Raw genomic sequence first — 14,827 nt, 5'->3', positions numbered from 1 at the left:
GTGTGTTTATGATGTCCCATGTAACAGTGGCACATAGCTGCTCTGTCACACAGGACAGTTAGTAATGACAGGACTAGCAAAGTCTTCAAAGTGTTTTCTGCTTTACATGAACAGGATTTCTTTTATTCCAGAATTGAGCAGGAGGTAGTATTCATTTATTTAGTTCATTTTATGGTGTTCCGGAGAATTCTTATATCCTCTTGGACATGCCTCCTGCCTTAAGGCACAACAAAGTAAAAGTTATTCATGTGGTAGGAGGAGATATGTAAATAGAAGCAAGATATCTGTGCCAGTTGTTATTCAACAGCCATCCCTTTAGTTTAAGTTCGTATTTCATAATGGTGTCAGCTAACTCTTCGTGTCATGATTTATTTCTGCAATAAGAGAGCTAAGTACAACATGGCTGTAGGGAAAACTTCTTTTTCCTTGTGTGTTCTTGTGACTCTTTGAACTATGGCATGAGGTTAAAAGATTATTAATGACATGAGATGCCCAGCATGACCGAGAGACACTGCCTGTTGAAAATGAGGCTGTGAGGAAAAAGCAGGAATCATCTTTCCTGGGAGTCCAGAAAGAGCAAAAGAAGCAGCTATGTGTGATGAGCCACTGCTTGGGAGTTTTTAGATCCTGTGAAAATCCATAAAGCAGTTCTGGAGGAATAAATAGATTTTTGAGGAAAGGTGTTTGTTTGAGAAGCTTATACCATAAAATACAGAAAAGGAATGCTAATACAGTGCACAGTATTTCTTATTCCATTTTACAGACTGAATCTGATGTATCAGTAATATATAATGCAGAATATAAAAAGAAATTAGTATGGTTATTCAGATGTTATGAAGAATATCTAAAAAATTAGGCAAAACTGCTTTTTAATTCTGCAGTCAAAACCAAATGGCTTTTATCTTACCAACCTTGATACAAGTAGAGACACTGGTAAAACATTTTTGATTCTGTTAAACTTTTTATATCATAGAGTCATAGAATAGTTTTGATTGGAAAGGACCTTAAGATCATTTAGTTCCAACCCTCCTGCCATGGGCAGGGACACCTTACACTAAACCATGTTACCCAAGGCTCTGTCCAACCTGGCCTTGAATACCGCCAGGGATGGAGCATTCACAGCTTCCTTGGACAACCCATTCCAGTGCCTCACCACCCTCACAGGAAAGAACTTCTTCCTTATATCCAATCTAAACTTCCCCTGTTTAAGTTTAAACCCATTACCCCTTGTCCTATCACTACAGTCCCTGATGAAGAGTCCCTCTCCAGCATCCTTGTAGGCCCCCTTCAGATGCTGGAAGGCTGCTAGGAGGTCTCCATGCAGCCTTCTCTTCTCCAGGCTGAACAGCCCCAGCTTTCTCATCCTGTCTTCATATGGGAGGTGCTCCAGTCCCCTGATCATCCTCATGGCCCTCCTCTGGACTTGTTCTAACAGTTCCATGTCCTTTTTATGTTGAGGACACCAGAACTGCACACAATACTCCAGGTGAGGTCTCACAAGAGCAAAGGGGCAGGATCACCTCCTTTGACCTGCTGGTCGCACTCCTTCTGATGCAACCCAGGATATGGTTGGCTTTCTGGGCTACAAGCGCACACTGAAGCCGGCTCATGTTCATTTTCTCATCAACCAACACCCCCAAGTCCTTCTCCGCAGGGCTGCTCTGAATCTCTTCTCTGCCCAACCTGTAGCTGTGCCTGGGATTGCTCTGACCCAGGTGTAGGACCTTGCACTTGGCATGGTTAAACTTCATGAGGTTGGCATCAGCCCACCTCACAAGTGTGTCGAGGTCCCTCTGGATGTCATTCCTTCCCTCCAGCCTATCAACCGAACCACACAGCTTGGTGTCATCAGCAAACTTGCTGAGGGCGCACTCAATCCCACTGTCCATGTCAGCAACAAAGATGTTGAACAAGACCGGTCCCAACACTGATCCCTGAGGGCCACCACTCGTTACTGGTCTCCAGCCGGACATTGAGCCACTGACTACAACTCTTTGTGTGCAGCTGTCCAGCCAGTTCTTTATCCACCGAGTGGTCCATCCATCAAATTGATGTCTCTCCGATTTAGAGACAATGTTGTGTGGGACAGTGTTGAATGTCTCTCTCTCTCTCTCGCTGCTTCACAGTATAGGTGCAGGCCAGCAGGAAAGAAAGGAAATAATTTGCAACCTGTGAATGCTAGAACTTCTGTACCAGCTATCATACTAGATTTATTTATTTTTTTTTCTCCAGTTTCTGGGTTCATGTGGCAATGACAGAAACTCAATGTTAATTTTTCTTAATTTGACCTAATGTTAAACCTTGTCTAAATATAAAAATGTTAGAAATCACGATCCTGGCACTGGATGCCAAGAAAGAATTAAAAAATCCTTTAAATTAACAACTGTTTTTAGACATAGGAAGTGATATTTAGAAAAATGTATTTTGGGCTGGCAGTAGCCCAGTCACCTTTGCGCTCTTGTAATACTGGTTGTGTACTAATTTGTCAAGTATGCCTCCAAGTAAATAAAACTTTCTTAGCAGTAAGAACTGACAACAATTTTCCTAACAGTAACAACTATTTAGAATTATTTTCAGTATATTATTATTATTATATTAAATTGGTATTTGGAAAAATACATTTTGAAATAACAGCAAGAGGAGCAATATTAACTTGGAAGATTGGGGGCTGTAAGATTTCCAGTGTTGTATTCAACCAAAAATAGTTTCTATTTATAATATTTTTGATGGAAATTACAGTTATCCCAAAAATAATGTTTATGTCAGCATTTTGTTTCCCACTGTAAAAGTCTGTCATGAGAGAGAAGCATCAGCGATTTTTGTGGAAAACTTTACTGTGAACTTGTAAGGAAATTGTAAAGAAATCTCTTCAGCTTCTGTTATTTGGAATGGTTTTTTTTTTTCTAATATAGGGATTCTGTATTTTTGAGAATAGAGAGCAGCAAACAGTCCCCAAGCATCTCTATTTCCATATGTGGAAATGTAGTAATATATCCACTTTTCCTCACAAAGTTTGTGAAATTTTGAGGCTAAGGAACATATTTTCGCGCCTGAAGTAACATGAGCTCCAAATAATCATAATTCCTTTTCTTTCTTTAATTTTAGACAAATTAATATGCTGCATCATGGTAAATTTTGCACAGTTCATAAGTTGTAAAATCAAAGAAAAAATATTTGTGGATAATGAAATGAACACCTGCATCAAAATTAACATGGTTATTTTGAAGCAAGTCAGATTTTAAGTTGAAGTAATTCTAATTTGTTCTCTAACAAATGGAAATAAAGTCAACACAAGCTTAGTTTGATTTGGAACAAATAAAGAGTAATCCTAATGCAAGTTTTTAATATATCATAAAGGAGAACCACCAATTAAAAGAAGTGTGATTGTTTATTTTGAGTTATATTTTCCAGTTGTTTACTTCCAAGCAGCTGCCTTGAGTGCAAACAACAGCAAAATAAGACCTGCTAGACAAAAATCTTCAAGTTCTAATATTTTAACTGCTGCACATACCCTGAGGTAACAATCTGTCATAACTTGCAGAAACACAATGCAATTAGTATTGCCAAATCTGTTTGCCTTTCCAGTGCTATTGTACACTGAAACGCAGCTGTCCATGACAAGTTCCCCCCATGTCTAAGGTGATTTCAGAGAGCTGGGATGTAGTCATTTTAATCTCTTTTAGGCCCATGAGAATGGTAACTGGCAAGGATTGTGGGCAGGAGGGCGTAGGGCAGAGGTGAAAGAGCATTTGGTCATTCATTACCAGTTTTTTATGCCTCTAAAATACAGATCTTCCTGAAGGATTTCCATTTGGAGGTGTGCTTTACTTTTACTTCATAGTTGATTTTAAAACAGAAAATGTTATTCTTGGGAAGAAAAATGTTGAGTCTGATATCTTTGGCCATAAATCCTATTATGAATGTGCCTCTATGCAGTATGACTTTTCAGAAGAGATTGAAGTGATATTCAGAACATGTATACAGGCAACAGATCTGGGCCATAACACCTCAGGCTGGTGGAGTCTTGCAGTGGTCCCATTCAGTGCAAATCCTGTTATGAAGTATGACATATAAAATATATATGGGACCTTGTGAAGACATTACAGAAAATTGAGCAATTTATTAAGGTCATATTCTGAAAGCTAATAGACTGCTTGTAAATGTTATTCTTTTACTATATAAGGAATCCAAGCTTTGTCCTGTAAAGGTTATGTGAATGTTGTCATCTAAGTTGAGGAGAAGGAAGGAGGGAGGCAGACATGTAGAAATTTCCTCTTTTTTTCAGTCTTTGTGGAAAGTGTAGTGTTGTCTTCCAGTAGTTTATTGCAGGAGGCTCTAGGAAAACAATATATACCTCATACGTTTATGTGAAACAAGAAGTTTTATATTCAGATTGTAGAGGAAATGAGTACCTTGCTCTTCAGGTGCTTTGTTCTGAACCCAGTTACTTGATTTTGTTAGATGCAGTGCTAATAATGTTAGTTACAGCAGTAGTATGTGTAAATCATATAGACAGTTGTGAAAAGTAAAGTTCTTAAGGCAGTCTAAATGATATACTTAATTCCTCCTAATATCCAGTGAATATATAGATTTATTGTGGTTTTGAGAGACGCTTTTTCTGTCTTATGAACAGTAATGTTGGAGCTGCGATAATTTCTGTTTGATTTCTGCTTTCAGGTCTTCAGTAGCTTTGAAGTATCTTTTATGTTTGTGTAGTTATTTCTCAGTGAAGGAACTTGAACTGTCATGTAGACAGGGAGTCCATCCATTGACACTGCTATTTTCAGCTTGTCAGGTGAAATGAAGCTGTTCAGTTTCTTCTTAAGACAAACGGATCTCCCCATTTTAATTTAACCTAGAAGTGATATTACTGTACATGTTCACAAGCGTTACAGTGATTCTCTGCACCCTTTTTATGTTCTGTGAGCCCATACAGCTGTGCTATAGTGTTACATGACCCCAGCTATAATGCTAGATGGTAGATTGTGAAAGATGACCTTAACAGACTGTTGTAAACTCTGCTGTCAGGACAGCTACTCAGCTTGCTTGTGTTTCACTTATCCATGAAGCTCCAGCTCAGACTAATCAGCCATCCTTGCTAATCTAACTGTAGCTCAGGCTTACTTAGGACATACCCAGTAATTGTACCCCCATCAGAAGGGAGAGAAGTCTTTCAGATGCCAGTGGTGTATTCTTCCCAGTTGGTTCTCCACTTTACTGGAGGGTTGTCTTTGCAGAACTTTGCAGGGCCATTCAGAGGTGCCAGAGCTCAGTGAGTGAGCTGCCCTGAGTGCCAGAAACATTGAACTGCTTTTGGTGGTGCTTTTGTGTGGCTATCCATCCAGTACACCAAACAAGGAATCTTGCGGTCTTACCTGTTAATGCCATCCGTGTGTGTTATTTTTGTCTTGGTACTCTGCCTAAATTTACACTATATTAAATTCATTTTAATTGTTCCAAATTCCCTTCCTTTTTGTGCTATATAACCTTTCTTTTGCCTTTTCACCCTTCAGATTTCTGTTAACTTGTCTTTCCTTAGTCACTGCTTAGCTAAGCTATGCATGTTTAATTCTTTTCATCTTTCTTCATAAATCAGTCCCTCAGGCCCCAGAATCATTTGTGGTATTTTCTTTTGAACTGCTCCAATTTGACTGTCTAGAATTGAATGCAGTATTCCAGATAAGTTGCCTTTCTGCATAAAGGAGAAGGGCCTGTTTCCAATCCTTTTGCTATTTGAAAACTGAGATGACAATCCCTTAATGTACACTGAACAGTGACCAAAGGCCTATATATTAGCTCTGCTGCAGAATTTTTGTTAGTGCTGTACCGTAAACTAGTTTTCCATTTGCTTTTACTTTACATTAATCTCTGTAAATTATTAGATTGCCTGTAGAATCACAGTCCACTCGGCACAGGATTTCCTTTCCTATGTGCTTGACAGTCCTTATGTTTAGGTCTGTGAACCACCGTTTCCCTTTTGGCTTTTGACTATTTGTGATGCATGATACTGAATATCCTCTTTGTCTTTTTTTTTTTTTTTCAACTAACTTTGCTGCAAGAAGGCTTTTGCATATTTTGGTTTATGTATTTTTCTTTTGGGTTTTGTGTAATTCTCATCTGGTGTATGCATCTTGATCCCTGGCATGTTTACATCCTAAATAGTGATACCTGAGAATGTCTGTGATGAAAAAACTGCCCCAGGTTTTGAAACAACGTGGTTATTTTTTTTGTTTCTATGTTCAGACCTTAATTTATAGTAAAATGGTTGGTTGGTTCTCCTGCTATTCCAACTTTCTCAACACCTTTGAGGTGCAATGACTGTGATTTTTGGCTTCTTCTCACTGTGCACCTAAGTGTTAATTCACCCTTCAAAGTTGTTGGTGTTTTTCATTGCTTATTGTGATCTCACTGTCTTTGCTCTGTGTAACAAACCCTTTATATTACAGTGTCATGGCATGAAGAATTTTCCACTGCATCTATTCCTAGATCACGTCCTCCCCTGCTCTCTGTCCTGTATATGAAAGCGTGGACTAGAGATGAATGTATGACTACCTCTCCATTTACTGCCCCGTGAGGAAATAAGTCTTATCTTCACAGCTTAGTTGAAACTTCAGAAGTTTTGCATTGCAGCCAAATAGACAGCCAGGTCTGTGCAAGGACTGAAAGGAGGAATTATTTCTTTTTTCGAGCTCTTCCTTCTTGTCTCTCTTGTTGTCATTTGGGAAACCTAGATCTCCTTTGCTCTCATTGTACCTTCTGATTTTGAGCTTCTTGAGTTTTATTTGGTGTTGATGTGATTTATAGCAATTTGGATTATTAAAATATGACCACATATGCTAATGTTATTTTCTCAGGCTTTGTGAGTGACAAGCCTTAATAGGTGCTTTGTATTAATCTAAGAGATATACATTATTGCTTCTGGAAATCCTAAATAATGAGTGACATAAATACATAGATCCAAAAGTGAACAAAACACTATGAGGTTTAGCTCAAACAGCCAATTTTGGTTTTCTTCTAACTGCTGTCTATATATATATTAAAAAAAAAGAAGTGTTATTTTGACTCAGATGACTGCTGCTTTCTGATTACTATAAACTTGCTCTTCAGATCTTGACATGGAGGCTTAAAACTTTTCTTAAAAAAATAAATACATGCTTTAGGAACAGTATGTTTTGGACCCACACACACATATAAGCATATTTTGCTTTGATTTTCCTAAGAAAACAGTGTCTAATTGTTACTTGTGTGTGTGCGCGCATATCTTTTAATTTTATTTCCTCGCATCATTTCCAGACCCGCTACCTGATTGTTATTTAGCTTGCCAGTTCATTTTTTAACAGTTCTGACTAGCTCTCTCTATGGCAAAGGCTACAGATGGTATCTAGAGACCTCTCCCAGTAGGGTGGCTGAAACTCATCCAAATTATGTGCTCTGTGTCCTGCCCCATCTTCAGTCTATTTCAAACGACTTTGTAGCCTCAAATACTGTTTCCTGCCTACGCCTACTCTACTACTACTTACTAGAACAAATACGAACACCTTTGGTTTTATATTGTGAAATTCCTTTCTGCTGTGTTGGGAGTGTAGTCTCCAGTTCAGACACTGAAATGTAGAAGGCATAAAAGAAGTTAATTATGTCTTAGAGCACAACAGCATAGCATGACAATCACAGGAGGATCAGGACCATGTGCTATGCAGTCTAGATATGTTTTTTTGTTCTGCATGAACCTTCACCAAGCAAACATGATCCAGTATATAACATTTAACTGGTGAGCCAGAGATTGCTTCTTGCCCTTCTTCTATGCACTAGAATAGAGGTATCCAAAAGAAAATTTTTTAATTTTTTTTTTTTAATTATATTTTTACTCTTTTATTTCATTTTATTTTATTTTTTTTGGTAGGGGCATATTGGATCCCAAGTTTCATGGACCAGTTCCTCAAAAGCATTCCTTATAGTTGAGAAAAGCAGTAGGTAGTGTTTTTTGGCTTATTGTCTGGACATTGGGAGTATGTGGAGATGGTACAGTACAGCCCTGAATCCACATTGAGAGTAGACTTTCATGTCCTGAAGGCTCAATTATCTTGTATATTAGAAGAGATGAATGAGTTAATGTGTTTTAATAATCGTGGATGGTATGCAGTCTTTTCAGTTAGAAACTCCAGTGCTCCAGAGCAAACAATGGTGGTTTAGTTTTGGGTTCTGATGTTTGTGGGAGAGCTTGTTTGAATTATGCTGTGGTTTGTGGGAATCCAGGCTGCACCTGTCTCATCCTCCAAGGGAGTATAGGAGGATGACAGCAGTGTAGATAATATAGAGTTAGCAGCTTTACCAAAAGAAACAGTATGAAATGGAGCAGTGTCTGTTCATTTTGCTTCCATTCTTGTAGTTTCTAGATGTGATACACAGATTAGGACTCTGGGATATGTACAGCTCCTCTCAGACCATTCAGACCAGTGAGTTCCCTGTGCTTCAAGGCAGGCAAAAGAAAATGGTATTTTTTTTTTTTTCTTTTTGTAAAAAATGGGGAGAACCGCTTATGCATGTACTTGAAACCTGTGTTTTATTACTCTGAAGGCCAATGCATGGGTAGGCAGTTTATTATTGAATAGGCTGGCACACAGTTAATTACTTTTACCCAGAACATAAAATATCCGTACGTTACAGACTGCTACATGACATAAATCACAAATGACAATGCAGAGCCCTCTGTTATATTGAATTCATTATTATTCAGGCTCTCTTCTATCACTCTGAAGACAAGATCCCAAATTGGTAGATTCTTTGATTTAAATATAATATATTTTTAGAGAATGCTGCTGTAACTTCACTGAATTGCTGATAGATAGATAATAAAGTCTATTGGAAGGCCTGTAGAGTTGATTAATAGTGTCTGATAAGTAACTTTTCCTTGGTATCAAGCTGGAAATTGATTGCAGTTGTGACTGCTTACCAGTCCAGTCACATAGAAAGGCTCTCAAAGAGCAGCATACAGGAGTAGGGCTTTATAAGAGGATGGCTGCTTGAATGTGCTTAGGATGTCTCTTCAGTACAGAGTTGGATGTTAAACAGGAAATGAGGAAGCTTTGTGTATCCTGTCATTTAAGAGCCCCACCTTTGTAATTACACCCAAAAGAAGCTTTCTGGAGCCAAGAACAGGAGAAGCACATCAGCTCCTTTATTGAAATGTAACTTGTTCTCAGAAGACTTGGCATCAATTGAATTCTTTGCATTCTTTACAAGGTAAATAGTTTACATTTATATTGTTCCTTTATGATTATTTGCCTGTGGGGTGGGGAACCAAGAAAAAAAAGAAAGGATTAGGTCCATCACTACAGTAAGCAGACCACTGCTGACCTGATGAAAACGCTTTAGCTGTTAAAATCAGGCTGAGTAGTTAGAAGCATTGCACTTCAGTTACAGCTTAATAAATGTAATGGAGATGCTGTTCAAATGGTAAGTAATTTTTCCTGTGCTGAACAAATGATTTTCAAATCTAAGTATTTTGATACAGACCTTAATGCTGCAATTTGAGATGGATTTAAATTAATCTAGTCCTTTCTATGGGTAAGAAATACTTCTTTTTGAAACTGGAAGATCAGTAGACAATACATAATAACTTGATTTCTGAAGAAGGCACCTCTAAAAAATGCATTGATCTGTGGGCCAGACACTGTAATTTCAGTTAGCCTATTGTATTTGTATCGCTGATTTCATATGGCATTCATTTCAGCTGCATAAATACTAATAAATTAATATTTGTAATGAAATATATTTAAATAATATGCATTGTTGGTAGCAGACAATCATCATGTATAGTAAAGTAATTGCATACAACAGCAAAGCACATTATTAAAGGGTCAGGGCTCTAGTTTCTGGTCTGATTTCTGTTATCAAACTTGTGGTGTAAATTAATGCAGTCTTTGGAGCTGGATGAAGCTGCACTGATTTCACCCTCCGTGTATCTGGGTCTGTAAGTGCCAAAGCACTTGCTGCTCACTGCATTCTTTTCCCACATATCTTTGTTAGTGCTGTGAATATGTTTAGATACCCAGCTTTGAAAGTGTTGTGTAATAGTACAGTATTTATTAAAAAGATTTTGGTTTTTGTTTTTATCTTTTTTCTTTTTTTTTTTTCCATTTAATGAATGCTAATCTATTTAACAGTTTGCTGAAGTTGTTGAAATCTTCAAATACTTTATCTTTCTGAAATTCAGGATGATTTCAGGCATCTTAATTAGACTGTAGGTGTTTAATTGTAGGTATGAAGAGGGACTGATACCATATGTTTAGCAAGAACAGACCAAGATTGGAGCTGAAGTGTCAGAGGACCCAGGCTAAAGACAGTGTATGTTTAGAGAGTTTTTTGCCCTTTTTCCTTTATTACGATCAAGATGCTTAAAGAGTATTGTTTAGGTAGCAGTCTCAAGTAGATACATTCTCAGAATCTTAAATTGCCATTTTTCCAGGTAATTTAAGCCTCATACATTTTTTTTTTCTATGCTCTTAAAGACCGTAGTCCTTCAAATACCTAGAAGTTCAATTATTGATTGTTTAAGATATCATCAAAATCAACATGAAAGTTTACAAAACTAGAGGTAAGCGTGTGTCTTGTGTTTGCAAATTTGTAGTTTTAAACATTATGCACCATAATTCCATGTCACCTTATTTGAGATGCTTGCTGCATTAGGCAGCGTCAGCAGTTTGGTTGTGTGTGTGCCTTTGATGAAGAGACAAGCATTTTAACTTGCCATATTTTGCAAAACACACTATTCCCAGGGTCCAGGAGTACTTCTCTGACTCACAACAAGTATCACATGAGGAGTCAAAACACAGTACGTATGAGCACAGTTGCAAACTTTTTTGTAGTGCCTGTGTGAACATGTATATAGGCATCCAGCTTTACATTGTGGAAATGCCTCCTTGACATGTGATCCAGATTAGACAGAAGTGTAATTACCCCCAGGCAATGTGAATTATTCTCTGAAGTGTGTTTTTAGGATAACTAGACTTCCAATTTAAATGCTAGAGCAAGTGACTAAAGTGACATAAGCCATAAAGAGATGGAAGTATAAAGTTCTAACAATGTGGTTTCTGAAAAGAGGTATGGCAAAATATTTTTACATACTGTAAAGTTACTTGGGCGCAAATCACCTGCAGGATATGGAAGAAAATGCCTGTAGTAATCACATTCTTCTTCTCTGTTTATGTCCCATCATCCTTCCCAAGCTGTTCATGTTGTTCAGGATCTAGTGCTTGTAGTGCCACAAAACAGTCCTTCTCACCTTCACTGTGAGAACCAGTGACAATTCAAAGTGAGCAGTTCCTTTTTACTCAGAAATTTCTTATACTGAAATCAAGCTCATAATTTATGTTGTAATGCAATTGGCACTATGTCCAGTTGTGAGTAAATTGCTACAATTTTATGAACAGGGTGTTTTGTAGCAATTCTTTTTCTAGTGATTCTGGGTGGACCCAGTCAGTGAAGCAGCAAGCATCCTTGAAATATTTTTTTTCCCTTTCAGTTGCAGTGGTAGTGACTTCCTTCGTCCTATGCTAGTTAATAAGTAATGTGATAAAGGGATCTCTGGTTTTGATATTTCAGTGTTTCATAAGGGCTTTTATATTGTGTACTTACACAGAAGATGCAGACCTTAAAACCATATGCATACCTACAGTTGTGTTTATTCTCGTCATTTTGGTCCAGGGCATCTCATAAAATAAATAATAAATACCCTTGTAAGCTTTTTCAGTGTTTTGATGGAGACACTACTAATCGATTATCCAGTCACAGTGACCTTATCAAATCACTGTACATAACTGTAATTTATCATAGACTGAAGCAAGAACCACATGAAATAATCTTCAAATATGAATATGTCAAGGACAGCAAAAAGAGCTTTTTCAAATACATGGCAGACAAAACTAACACCAGAGGCAATGTAGGCCCACTGATGAACGGGATGGGTGCCCTGGTGACAGAAGATACAGGGATGGCAGAGTTACTGAATGCCTTCTTTGTCTCTGTCTACTCTGCTGCAGGCAGTCCTGAAGAGCCCTGTACCCCTGAGACCTTAGATGAAGTCAGGTCGACAGAGCGGTTTGCCTTAGTCGATGAGGAATGGGTTAGAGACCAGTTGAGCAATCTGGACATCCATAAATCCATGGGTCCAGATGGGATGCACCCGCGGGTGCTGAGGGAACTGGCGGAAGTCATTGCTAGACCACTCGCCATCATCTTTACCAAGTCTTGGGAAACGGGAGAGGTGCCTGAGGACTCCAAATGTCGCTCCAGTCTTCAAAAAGGGCAAGAAGGAGGACCCGGGTAACTATAGGCCGGTCAGCCTCACCTCCATCCCTGGGAAAGTGATGGAACACCTTATCCTTGGTGCCATCTTAAGGCATATCAAGGATAAGAGGGTTATGAGGGGCAGTCAACATGGCTTCACCAAGGGGAAATCATGTTTGACCAATCTCTTAGCCTTTTATGAGGAAATAACACGGTGGATGGATGATGGCAGAGCGGTGGATGTGGTCTACCTTGACTTCAGCAAAGCATTTGACACAGTCTCCCACAGCATCCTCACAGCTAAATTGAGGAAGTGTGGTCTGGATGATCAGGTAGTGAGGTGGACTGCGAACTGGCTGAAGGAGAGAAGCCAGAGAGTTGTAGTCTATGGGGTGGAGTCTAGTTGGAGGCCTGTAACTAGTGGAGTGCCTCAAGGGTCAGTACTGGGACCGGTATTATTTAATATATTCATTAATGATTTAGATGAGGGAATTGAGTGTACTATCAGCAAGTTTGCTGATGACACTAAGCTGGGAGGAGTGGCTGACACGCCAGAAGGCTGTGCCGCTATCCAGCGAGACCTGGACAGGCTGGAGAGTTGGGCAGGGAATAACTTGATGAAATATAACAAGGGAAAGTGTAGAGTCCTGCATCTGGGCAGGAACAACCCCAGGTTCCAGTATAGGTTGGGGAACAACCTGTTAGAGAGCAGTGTAGGGGAGAGGGACCTGGGGGTCCTAGTGGACGACAGGATGACCATGAGCCAACACTGTGCCCTTGTGGCTAAGAAGGCCAATGGCATCCTGGGGTGTATTAGAAGGGGGGTAGTTAGTAGGTCGAGAGAGGTCCTCTTTCCCCTCTACTCTGCCCTGGTGAGACCCCATCTGGAATATTGTGTCCAGTTCTGGGCCCCTCAGTTCATGAGGGACAGGGACCTGCTGGAGAGAGTCCAGTGCATGGCAACAAAGATGATTAAGGGAGTGGAGCATCTCCCTTATGAGGAAAGACTGAGGGAGCTGGGTCTCTATAGTTTGGAGAAGAGGAGACTGAGGGGTGACCTTATTAGTGTCTATAAATATATAAAGGGGGAGTGTCACGAGGACGGAGCCAGGCTCTACTCAGTGGCAAACAATGATAGGACAAGGGGTAATGTGTACAAACTGGAACACAAGAGGTTCCACTTAAACTTGAGAAGAAACTTCTTCTCAGTGAGGGTGACAGAACACTGGAACAGGCTGCCCAGGGAGGTTGTGGAGTCTCCTTCCCTGGAGACATTCAAAACCCGCCTGGACACATTCCTGTGTAACATTATCTAGGTGTTCCTGCTCCGGCAGGGGGATTGGACTAGATGATCTTTCGAGGTCCCTTCCAATCTCTAGCATACTGTGATACTGTGATGATATCTTAAGTAATGAGATATAAACTCTTACGCAGATTGTTTCAGAAGGCAACCTTTTTCCCTACCCACAAACCTTTTCTCATGTTAACACACTGCCTCCTGACTAGCATACTCAAAACTAGGTCTGGCTGTAATAATGTTTTCTAAGTATCTTCTGAATGGGTCCCATACAAGGTTCTTGTATAAGTTCAGTATGCTGGTTTGTGCTGGTTTTCTCATACGTGGGAAAGAAAAGGATGGACAGACCTGCTACACGTTACCCCTTAGGAGGCTTTTAACAGCTTTTCTTTCAAGCCTGGCTGTAGCTGAGTTGTCAGTCTCTATACAGCAACAGTTTACATCTGCCTAATAAAGTTGTGGATTTTAGCAGCTATTTTTTCCTGGAGGTCGTCTTTACAGTTGAAGCTGTGGCTGCTTGTTGGCAGTGCTCAATTAGGACAGAGTGGTTGGCGTACTTTGAATGATACAGTTTAATCCTGAGGATTGGGCTAACAGAAACTTTGGGCAATTCAGCAGAGGAAGTGCATATTTTCATGCCTGAGACAGACTAATCCTACGCATTCTTACAGGCTGGGAACTGACTGACTTGATCTGCAGCCCTGCTGAAGAGGATGCAGGGGTTACAGTGGACACAAAGTTGAATCGGAGCCAGCCCTGCATGCTGATTGTAAATAAGGCAAACTCCATAGTGGGCTATATTAGGAGGACTGTGGCCAATAGACTTAGGGAAGTCATTGTCTGCTTGTACTCAGGACTAGTGAAACTACACCTGCAAGTATGTGTGTAGTCTTGCCCCCCCCCCCCCCCTCCCCCCCCAGCATAAGATAGACATTGAGGAAGTGGAGTGGGGGCAGCAGAAGGCTACCAGGAACATTACGTAAATGACAAAGCTGAACTCTTCTTGGTAGTGACAGTAGTAACCAGGGATAAGGGCCACTGAAAAAAAAACAAGTCATTTTTGGTAGGAGGCAACAGTGGAACAGGTTACCCAGAGAACTTGGAGAATCAGTTGACAAGAGATTTTCAAGTCTCTGATAGATAAGACATGGTTACCTGATCGGATGTCACTGATTAACCTCCTGCTCAAAGTGGCGCTAAGTGATCCCCAAAATTTCCTCCAGAAGCATGTCTATAACCCTTCTG

General features: G+C 39.7%; 1 protein-coding gene across 4 annotated transcripts in view; it reads left to right on the top strand.

Annotated features, from left to right (window-relative positions):
- Positions 1–14,827, top strand: part of MYO16 (myosin XVI) — a 388,271-nt gene that overhangs the window by 93,568 nt on the left and 279,876 nt on the right. Inside the window, exon 1 of one of the 4 annotated variants that reach the window (XM_057397227.1) lies at positions 65–144. The exons of the other annotated variants lie outside the window; for them this stretch is intronic. The gene's annotated coding sequence lies outside the window, so the exon portion shown is untranslated. Of the gene's footprint in view, positions 1–64; positions 145–14,827 lie in introns of those variants that run through there. 4 annotated transcript variants of the gene reach the window in all.

The sequence above is a fragment of the Pezoporus wallicus genome, unplaced genomic scaffold (genome assembly GCF_028554395.1).
Source record: "Pezoporus wallicus isolate ANWC-B61680 ecotype Strahan unplaced genomic scaffold, APGP_CSIRO_Pwel_v1 contig_1851, whole genome shotgun sequence".
Lineage (NCBI taxonomy): Eukaryota > Metazoa > Chordata > Aves > Psittaciformes > Psittacidae > Pezoporus > Pezoporus wallicus.
Note: the sequence above shows the minus strand (reverse complement) of the source record. Positions and strands in the feature narration are given on the sequence as shown.